At 34.7% G+C, this 10990-nt stretch overlaps 1 long non-coding RNA gene across 2 annotated transcripts; it reads right to left on the reverse strand.

Moving 5' to 3' along the window:
* Positions 1–3318: 3318 nt before the first annotated feature.
* On the reverse strand, positions 3319–10253 carry LOC104851182. 2 transcript variants are annotated; one of them, XR_777165.1, is made up of 5 exons: positions 10211–10253; positions 9499–9527; positions 8196–8333; positions 6346–6554; positions 3319–3372 (listed from the first exon to the last, which is right to left on the reverse strand). It is a non-coding gene; the product is annotated as an uncharacterized LOC104851182 (long non-coding RNA). The 2 variants fall into 2 exon arrangements; XR_777158.1 differs by lacking the exon at positions 3319–3372 and adding an exon at positions 5246–5325.
* Between the last annotated feature and the right edge of the window lie 737 nt (positions 10254–10990).

The raw sequence follows: 10990 nt of genomic DNA on the forward strand, positions 1-10990 counted from the left end.
ATCTGGGACTTTATTTTTTTTTTCTCATTGAGTTTATTGGTACCTTTTAGGCATACAGTAGTTACATTCATCACTGAGATCTTGTACCTTTACATGACAGGTATTGGTTCTCATTTTTTCCCCTTCCCCCTGCCCTCCCTTCGCTCCTCCTCCCTCCCCCTTTACAAACACTTTATTTCCATTTTTTATTTTCTCATATTTTTCTTTTCCCTTATTACATCTCCCCTACCCTTCCCGCTTTCCCTACACATTTAGCCCTTTTCATTCTATTTCACATTGTCCATTATATCATTAGGATCTTATGTACTATTACAGTTTATTCACATCAGAGAAACTATTTGGTATTTACACATGTGACTTATTTCACAGGAGTACATCCTCAATATGTATCCATTTTTCTATGAATGAATCTAATTTCTCATTCTTTATGGCTGAGTAGTATTCCATTTTGTAGAAAAACCACATCTTCTTTATCCAGTCTCCAAGTGTTGGGCAAATGGGCTGTTTCCAAGTTTTAGCTATTACAAACTTTATCTCTGCGATCTCCACCTGAAAGAATATTTCTCTCCCCCTCCTTGGAGTGGATGAATTTTTTTCAGTCTTCAAAGATCCAGTTGGATGTGACCAGCTGAACCTTTGCTATCATTGTCACCAAACCTGGAGTAGCTTTCCCATCCAGCGCTCCAAGACTCTACAGTCTCCTCTATCCGAAGGCCACCAGGAAGCAAAGATAACTGTGCTGTGGAAGTCTCTCTTCCTCTCGGTTTCTTGATCTCAGAACCAGTGTGTCCAGTCTTTTCTCAGTTTTTGTCTTGGTGAGCAGAACACAGTAGAAGCTCAGAGTGCAAAACGCTTCAGAACCGAATAAAGGAGAGTGGTTCTAGGATGCGTGAATATAGAGTGCCGTGGGGTTGCACACTTTCAGATGGTTATGTAATGTGAGATAAAGCTCACTTCAACAAAAAAGACAAAGAAAAAATATATTTGCTTAAACTGATCACTCAAAACATTTAGATTCAATACATAAATACAACTCGAATTCAGAAAGACTGAAATTTTTAGAGGTCAGAATCACCTGACTGGGTGTGGGGACTGTTGCTGAGGACACATCATCTCACACTTGCTTAAATTTCCAAACAATATGATAACAGATTCTCCAGAAAGCTTCAGCTTTGAGTGAGTGGTAGGAAGGGAAATTTTTATGTGAATTTGTTTAGGATGAGATATTGCAGAAAATGACTAAGTCATACATTTACTTATAGCTAAGTGAGCCCCTTACATAATAGCGAATTATAAACTCAAAAAGTCCTGCTGGAAGATAATGCAATCCCTGTGATGATTATTGTAAAATATTAGACTAAAAAGTATTATCTCTACTAGGCATACAAACTGGAAATAACATTTGACAACATATGTACTTGCAGGAAAGAATCATTTTCTTAAAAAAATTTAACCATGATATCGTTATTTCAGAGGCAGTTCAGTATACGAGGTGTAATACAAGAGTTGTAGGCTGCCAAATCAGCTCTGAGTCACAGAATGCCTGTTACTTAACTTTCAACTGCAGCTAAATTACACACGAGGCTCGAGCTTTAGCAGAGTTATTATCAGTTCCACATATGTTAAATTGGTTGGTGAAATGCAAAGCACTATTCATATCCAAATGATCATGGTCTTTTGCAGTCAAAAACAAAACAAAACATGTAGTATTTCAAACAAGTTAAAGTTTTGGGATTTTAAAAATATAAATAACAGAAATTGGAACTAAAGAAAAATATTTCCTAATTTTATATTTTTATTCCCATTAGGTGGTTCACAGTTATATAGCTTTAATTTAGTTTTGGGAGGATTATAAAAAGTCAATTTAAATATTCACATAACAATAACAAGTGCAATATATATGTTCTTTTTTAAAAATTATATTCCTGTGATAACTTTCACTTTTAAAGAAAAAAAATTAAAATAATAATTTGTATCTTAAGCTACATATTAAATTAACTTCAAAGTAATTCCATATTTCATTTTCCTTAAGGTATTCGATCCAAAACAGTTTATTTTCTCACATGTTTTTTATTTCTCTTGAAAATATCACTACTTCATTTCGAATTGGTTTTGGGGAACTACTCTACACATTTTTTAAATGGACAGAAACATAACCCTGAGCATTTTTAATTCCTAAAATTTATTAAACCTTCATAACATATGTTTTATATTATTTAATGTTGTTGATAAGCTATTTTAATTTCCACATAAAATTTCTGAGTATTTCACATGCTGTAACTGGATGATATGTTCATATAGATTCTTAGTAGTGACAGCTTGGGCATTTGCAAGGTTTAACCTTACATTTAGAATTTTCTTCCTCTGCTAATACAGAAAAAAAAAAATGAGAGTTGAAATAGCATTTCAACTTGAAATCTCAGAAATAACAACTCCAAAGACCTGTTTCACTTATTTTATGTTGGAGAACTCTCTTAGATAGTTAACGTCTATTTATATGGTAATTGCTCCCCAATATGTGTCTACTTTTTCTCTTTTCAGCTAGGTTCCATTTTCACCTAATAACACCAGTCACTAACATACTGTGTGAGTACAAATGATCTTCATGAATAGTTCTGAGCGAATCAATAAGATGTTCAACCTTGGCTTAAGCTGAATGCTTAACAGTTCATGAATTAAAATGAGATGAGAGAATAGTCGTGAAGAAGAGAGCATTACTTTTCTTTTCTTTCAGTGATTTTTAGGAAAACCAGCTCCCAGGTGGCAGTAACGTTTCCTTCTCTATCAATGTTTCAGGTGACTCCAGCCTCAGCGGCACCTGGGTTCTATTTGACAAGTTGCAGAAATAATAGTATTAGGGAAGAAATCCATGGTAATGTTCCCTAACTTTGCTAAATAGAACATAAATGTTCCACCTGCTGAATACATTAAATTTAAAAAAAGAATAAAGCAACCATAGTTACAACACAGAGGAATAAATGTGAAAAAGACAAAGGTGCAAGAAAACAAGAATATTTTAATGCTTGCATGTTCAATTTCTATTTGACAAATATTTATTGAGCACCTATTATGTCCCATCAATCTTTTTTCCCTAATAAGGATATAAGAGAAATAATCAAGTGAGTGCTTGTTGATTCCTTATAACAGGATGTACAAGAGTATACATATAATTAATCCATATAATTTTTTAAATGGCAATTATTCTAAACAGATTCAAGAAAGCAGTATGACTACGGGAAGGAATTTGAGGAGGATATCATGGAGACCTAATTGAGGAGGAGATATTTGCACTAAGATCTGAATGAGAAAGTAGTAGTACCTTTGTCTAACAGACCAGCAAATCTCCTTGGCACGGGAAATGTGTACAGATGCCTGGAATTTGGAAAATAGAAATAACGAACTGAAGGTTAGGTGGTCTGGTCAGGAGTCAGCTAGTAGAAAATGGCAAACATAAATAAATAAATGAATGATAGAAGCCAGAAGCCAGATACCTCAGGTTGTACAGGTCAGCATAACAAGGTGATGATCACATTTTACTGAACTACAGAGAAAGCATGTTCAAAGGGCTTTGCCGTGTCCTACAGGAAGTAGGAGTTTAAGAAACATAAGGCCCATGCTTCTCAATTCTCATGGAGCAAAGACTGGGGAAACTTTTCAAAGTCCACCTCAGTCCTAAAGATAAAATCTTTGTATTCCATGGGTGTGGGACTGGTCTGTAAGGCATAATTTAGGCCTTTGCAAAATATTCTGTTACACTGTAGTATAATTATCATTGTTGAGGAAATTTACTCAGTTACTTCATAGCCAAGAATTTCTCAGAGATTTAGCAGGATTTTGGCTCACTTCCACCTTTTGAGGCTATTGGCACAATAAAGAAATAAAAAATAGTATGGCCATTTTCACTATGTTGATTCTTCCTACTCAGGGGTCATTTGAGAGATGCAGATGAAAACAACATTGAGATTCCACCTCACTCCACAAAGAATGGCTGCTATCAAGAAATCAACCAATAACAAATGTTGGCGGGGTTATGGGGAGGAAAGAACCCTTCTCCATTGTTGGTGGGAGTGCAGACTGGTGCAACCACTATGAAAATCAATATGGAGATACCTCAAAGAACTGGGACTACAGGTTCCATTTGACCCAGCCATCCCTCTGTTGGGTATCTTTCCAAAAGAATTAAAAGAATCATACCATAGTGATATATGTGCACCTATGTTTACAGCGGCACAGTTTGTAATAGCTAAACCTTGGAAACAGCCCATTTGACCATCAGTTGGAGACAGGATAAAGAAGATGTGGTTTTTCTATAAAATGGAATACTATTCAGCCATAAAGAATGAGAAATTAGATTCATTCATAAGTAAATGGATACATATTGAGGATATACTCCTAAGTGAAATAAATAAGTCACACATGTGTAAATATCCAATAGTCTCTCTGGTGTGAAAAGCTATAATAGTACATGAGATCCTAATGAGATAATTGACAATTGAAATAGGAAGAAAAGTGCTAAAGGTGTAGGGAAAGTGGGAAGGGTAGGGAAAAGAAAAAAATATGAGAAAATGAAAAATGGAAATAAAGTGTTTGTAAATGGGGAGGGGAGGAGGGGGTGAAGGGAGGTCAGGGACAAGGGGAAAAAATGAGAACCAAGACCTGTCATGTAAAGGTACAAGATCCCAATGATGAATGTAACTGAACTGTATACCTAAAATGTACCAATTAACTCAATTAAAAAATAAAATAAAATACAGCTGGAAGTCTTGTGATACTTGTCCTATAAAATTAATGTTTTTAAATTTTAAAAAGGTAAAATTTAAAGGTTTGTCCCCTAGGTCTGGGAAAAATGGAATACACTCATGCCTGCAATGTAAAAGTTGCAGTGTTGGAAATATAGTAGAATTAGAATACAGCTCCTAATCTAGATCATGGTGTGGTAAGAGTGCATGATAGTGTTATTCAGAGATATGTGGGGAAGAAAAGCCTTTCTAACACTAGAAAATTTTGAAGGAGTGGCTTTAAAACCTGAGCTGCCCTAAATCTACCCTAGTAGGAATGCAGGCCCACCAGGATTTCTGGATATAGTACATCTTTACTCCCGAACTTTCTAGGATGTAGATTTGTCTAGCCCTTAGAAGAAAGCTGAAAAACTTTGAATTGAGCACATGTAACACAAAGAGGAAGCTATTTGCCACCATCTCCGGTCTCCATCTGATAAGACCCCACCCCCTCCTCGTAGGACCAGTCCTTGCCCTGATGCCCTGGGCTTGGCCACAGCTTCCAGTCTGATTTGCAGATCTGCAGGTTCCCGTTCCACTTACACTCCTGGAAAGAAGATGATCCAGTTCAGTGTGAACCGCAGAAGACGGTCCATGATCCTGATTGAGAATACAAGTTAACCTATATGTGTAGCTGAACTGGAAATTTTAAATATTTTCATGGACACATGTTAATTGTAGATATAAATTATTCATTCCAATGCCAGGGAAGAATGTGGTATTTCCCCTCATGACTATCACCTACTCCTGGTTTAGTGCTTAAACTAAGGCTGACCTACTTCTTCCAGTGGTATTTTTTACAGTCTGAGCGCATTGGTGTTAGACTGGGTACATGACGTCCTGGCTCTTTAGAGAGTGATGTGTATCACATATGCACAAGTGCATATATGTATTAAAGAACAGAGGTCAGATATGTAACTCAGAAACTTCTGTTCAGCATTAGCACAGTATAATCCACAAGCATCCTCTCCCCAGGAAAAAGATGCTTCACATCTCTTGCTTCATGTCAGAAACACATATTTTTGCTTCCCAGAGCCTCTGTTTTATGGCTAGTGTACCCCTATGCTGAAACTTGAATAAATGGAAGAGTATGGAGAAGTTTAGTGATGGAAGCAAATCACCTGGAGTGATGTCGTCCTCTCCCCTAACTCCGTGCCTCTCCTAGCTCAAATAATGTCAACGAGGAAGCACCGATTTGCCTTTGGCTGCAAATCAAATAATTCATTCACAACTCTCCATTACATCTTCTAATCTGCTCTCATCCTCTCCATGATGTATTTTCATGCTTTCTCTTGAAGCATGTACACTGATGTTTTACATTTTTCTATGAATTTCAGGACACTTTATGTCCACATATTTGCTTAAATGCCTTATTAAATTGATCAGCTTCATGAGATACATAGTTTTGATTTTTCAAAATAACTGTTTTGTTTTCTATCTTGAAAATTTATTTTCTATCTCTAAATGACTATAAGGTTTTTTAGAAGATGGAGAGAAATATATCCTAAGTAAACACATGAACTCATGAAATGACTGTCTTATGCGATATTGAATTTATATCTATTACCTCTTATTTGTAGGTAAAACATCATTAAATGTTCATTGTATTTAACTTGATGCCTTCTCATATTTCTTTATTTATCAAGGTATGTGCAATATAGCAGCATCTGCCCAGAATTATGCATTTGGACATGAATGTAATGGACATACTGCTTCCCCAGAATGTGTCTTCTTGGTTTTCTTAATTTGAAAAAGGAGGTGCTCTTTGCATTTGTCCTAAAATGAAAGATAAATAGATGATTAAAGGAAATAAACATGTGAAGAGCTAAGCAAACAACAATTATACAAAACATAGTAATGACTAATTTTTAGGATTTTAAAGGGAACACTACAATACTGAACAAAAATACATATACATCTGGAGGGATGCAATAGTAATAAAGCAATCTATGATTTTTTAATTACTGAAGAACAGGTAAATATATTTATCTATCAAAATGCTTATATAGTCTGCAAATGCATATCCTTTCTTAGCTTTGGGAAATACTCAGCAGCTCTGAATAAATAAAATATTTTCCCTATATTTTCACTATACTCTCCTCTTTTCATCCAGGACCCCATTAAATGTACGTTAAACTTTTCTACAAAATCCTGCATGAATTCTATGTTCTTTCTTTCCATCTCCTTTCTTCCCCCTCATTGAGTTTATTGGTACACTTTAGGAATACAGTACAGTTACATTCATTGTTGGGATCTTGTACCTTTACACGACGGGTCTTGGTTCTCATTTTTCCCCCTTGTCTCTGCTCCGTTCTATGAATTTTCTTTGACTTTGCCTACTACTTAAATGGCTCCTTTTTCAATTCTATGTATTTTCCATTCATAGAATTTTGATTTTTTAAAACGTTTAGTATGTTAAAAAACTAAGTCCTCTTTCTATAATTTCTAGTTATTTTCCAACTGTGTTCATTTGTTTTGTTTCATTAAGCATTTCAAGCATTTCAAAACTACCTCCAAATTCCAAATTTTGGAACACAGGTGGTTCTATTTCTATTACCTGCTGCTTCTGCTGTTTCTCCTTTATGTTGTCCTGTGTTACATGTCTGGTCCTTTTTTTTTTTCGCTCATTGAGTTTATTAGTACATTTTAGGTGTACAGTACAGTTACATTCATCACTGGGATCTTGTACCTTTACATGACAGGTCTTGGTTCTCATTCTTTCCCTTATCCCTGCCTTCCGTTCACACCCTCCTCCCTTCCCTGTGCACAAATACTTTATTTCCATTTTTCATGTTTTTTTTTCTTTCCCATTATTTCCTTTCCCCTACCCTTTCCATTTCCCCTATACCTTTAGCCCTTTTCTTCCCATTTCACATTGTCAATTCTACCATTAGGATCCATTAGGTGTCTGTCCTTTTGACGTTTGTCTGATAGTATCAAATTATATTTGCAGAAAGGATTGAAGGTTAAGTATGTTGTTCTCTCCCTTCAGAGCTGATATTCTATTAGTTCTACTGAGTGCCTAAGGAACTAGCAATAAGTATCAACTTGAGCCATTTTCAGGCCAAATAATTAAATTGCAGCTGAATTATAAATTCCATAGGGTTATATACTTTATAATCACCCTTAGTTCTACTCCAAACAACACAGTAGGAGTTAGGCTCACAGACAACAAAATTATATTTATGCAAAATTTAAAATCTACATATAAATTGAGAATAATAAGTGAGTTTCAGAGTTAGCTGTCTACACTCAACATTATGCTAAACAATCGTGTTTCTACAAATAGGACTTACACAGGAAAAACAAGAAGACATTTTATATACATGTAAAATTATCAGGAATATCCGAGTCCATTTTCACAATTTGTGGATACTGCATTTATTTATTTATTTACTGACTTACTTATTTACTTACAGATGTGTAACTCCATTGTGAGTACTTGTGGTTATTTTTCAGTCATTCGTAGACAGGTGTAGAACAATGAATACTTTAAATAATTGAATGCACAGTTTCTCAGGTGCCTTCCTCTTCCAGAATTATCCCTTTTGTAGTCTGTTTAATATGATGTTAAAAACATTTTTTGTGGGATTTTTTTTTTTTTTTTTTTTTTTTTTTTTTTTTTTTTGTTACTGGGGATCGAACTCCAGACCTTGCGCTTGTGAGGCAAGCAGCGGAATCACTGAGCTAAGTCCTGGTCCTCTTTATGGTTTTTGTTGATGATGTCTTGGTTTAAAGTGGCCCCCAAGTAAATCACTAGCATGTTGTCTGGTGAACTAAGCACAAGAGGCTGTGACACATCTTACAGAGAAGAGGAATGGATTGGATTACTCATAATGCTGTCTGTGAGTTCAATATTAAATAATCCACCTTATATATTAAATAAGGTATCTTTAAACAAAAGTATATATTATACAAGTAAAGGAGCAATAAGTTGACAAAAATGTCATAGCTAGAGGATCACAGGAACCTCACCCTGTATTTCTCCTAGGCACTAGTTTCAATATTCATTATTTCTTATCAATTTATCATACATAAGTATTGAGCTTAATGAAATTAGAGTTTTTCTAGATATATGTCCAACAAAAGATCCACAGAATGTCAGAAAATTTTGTAACAATCTTAAGAATTTAATATCTTTAATAATTTAAGATATATAGCATGTTTTTGCATTGTATGATCCAACACTGCAAAAATGTCACACCATCTCCAATTGTCTACATATTTAATAAAATCCCAATTTAAGTGACAATGTTTAAATGGAAATTGGCAGGCTATTTCTAAAATCCACATAGAAATGCAAAGATCTAAATATAGGCAATGTACCCTTGAAGAATGTGGGGGGACTTGTGCTGCCAAATATAAGGCAAAGTATTAAGCACATGACTCTGATGTGAGGATAGATGAGAGTATGTGAAAAAACAGAGAACCTTCAAATGCACTCGTGTGTGCGTGAATGCTTGGTTTATGAGATAAGACAAGGCAGTCCTTTTGCAAATGGAGTGGGGCCAGAGAATCTCATCACAAAGGAGAACAAAATACTCTTGAGTTCCACTGCATATCATGTCCAAAAAATTAACTTCCCCAGAGATTAAATATATGATAACACACACACACACACACACACACACACACACGTGCATGTGCATCAGAACTAACTAGAGGCAATTAGAAAGAAGTGTTTGTGAGTTTTTAAAAAGTGAGAGGAAAAAGTTATTACCAGAATGGCATTAAACAAGTTCTTCTTCCCTGAAATTCAACATTAAAGAGTTAAAAAATACATTTGTAACACATATAAAATAAAGTTCAATTTGCAGAATATGTAGAAACAATTTTTATAAGAAAAATATAAAATTCATGATAATATAGTCTACAACTCATAAATGGGCATAAGCATATACTGTATATATAGACATAAAGAGGATATTAAAATGAGTAAGTCAGTATACAGATGGAAATGTGGATAATCTTATAAGTAACCAAGAAAATACAAATTAAGCAATAAAGTTGACTAAAATTCAGCAACCAAACAGCCAATGACTGAAATTAATAGCACACATGAACAATGTTGGAAATTCTCATATAGTAATGTTAAATATGTTAATTTATATTCTCATTATAGAAAATAGGAAATATTGATTAAATTGAATCTGAATATACCCTATGATTAAGTAATTTGTTCCACAGTGCATACTATAAAAGAAAAAGTTTTCATACTTGTTAAAACAAGAATGAATATGCAGGAATATCATAAAACAAGAAAAGATATTCAGGACTATTATAGTAGGAAGTACAATAAATGGAAAGAGATTGAGCTCAACTCTAAAACAGCAAGGCAAGTTGGGCATTTATACCCAAGAAGCAGAGTGAGAGGGTCAGAGGATAGAAAGTTATCAAGAGGAGACATCAAGGTTCTTGCTTAACTGACCTACCAGGATTGCTGGTAAAAGCAAGCCAAGGACTGGGCCAACCAAGGTAATTGTCAGAGGATTCTCAGGAACCTGAGTTAGCAGGATTCTAATTATGATGCAGTTAGGCAGTTAGAAGACAGGACAGATGTTAAGGTAAAAGTGTCAATGAAAGAAGGACTCAGAGGGGCCTTACTAGGGTTTTTCAAGGAACTTATTGTCAGTACTCAACAATGACATGGGTGTATGTGCTCTATGAGAGCTGTGTGTGTGACTGTCAAAATTATCATTATTCATAATTGCCAATATTTTACACTAATATAAATATTGACCAATATTAGTATGAATAAGTAAATAGTGGCATAGTAATACAATATTCATGAAATTAATCAAATATAATGAAATACTTTATAAATTGAAAATTAATGGCCTACAGTTATACAAAATAACTATGAATGCATCACAGGAACATAATGCATAGTGTGACCAAAAGATGAAAGGCAAAACGTACGTGTATAAGCATGATTCCATTCATATAAACTTAAACAGTAGGACAAAACAATACATAGCCTTCCAATGACTGGGAATGTAAGGAGAAAAGCATAATATTCAGATGACTACCTATCATTACTTATTAGAGGGAAGCAGTGGGAATCATGGTTTCCTGAAAATAGTCCGGTTTTTGCTTTATTTAGGTAGCGTGTGCGCGTGTGTGTGTGTGTGTGTGTGTGTGTGTGTGTTAGCTACGTTATAGCCTAATAGGTGAATATTTTTCTTTAATGAACTCTTATGAGCTTACATTCT

This window comes from Fukomys damarensis, unplaced genomic scaffold, assembly GCF_012274545.1.
Source record: "Fukomys damarensis isolate Sample0158 unplaced genomic scaffold, DMR_v1.0_HiC HiC_scaffold_30, whole genome shotgun sequence".
NCBI classification, from domain to species: Eukaryota; Metazoa; Chordata; class Mammalia; order Rodentia; family Bathyergidae; genus Fukomys; species Fukomys damarensis.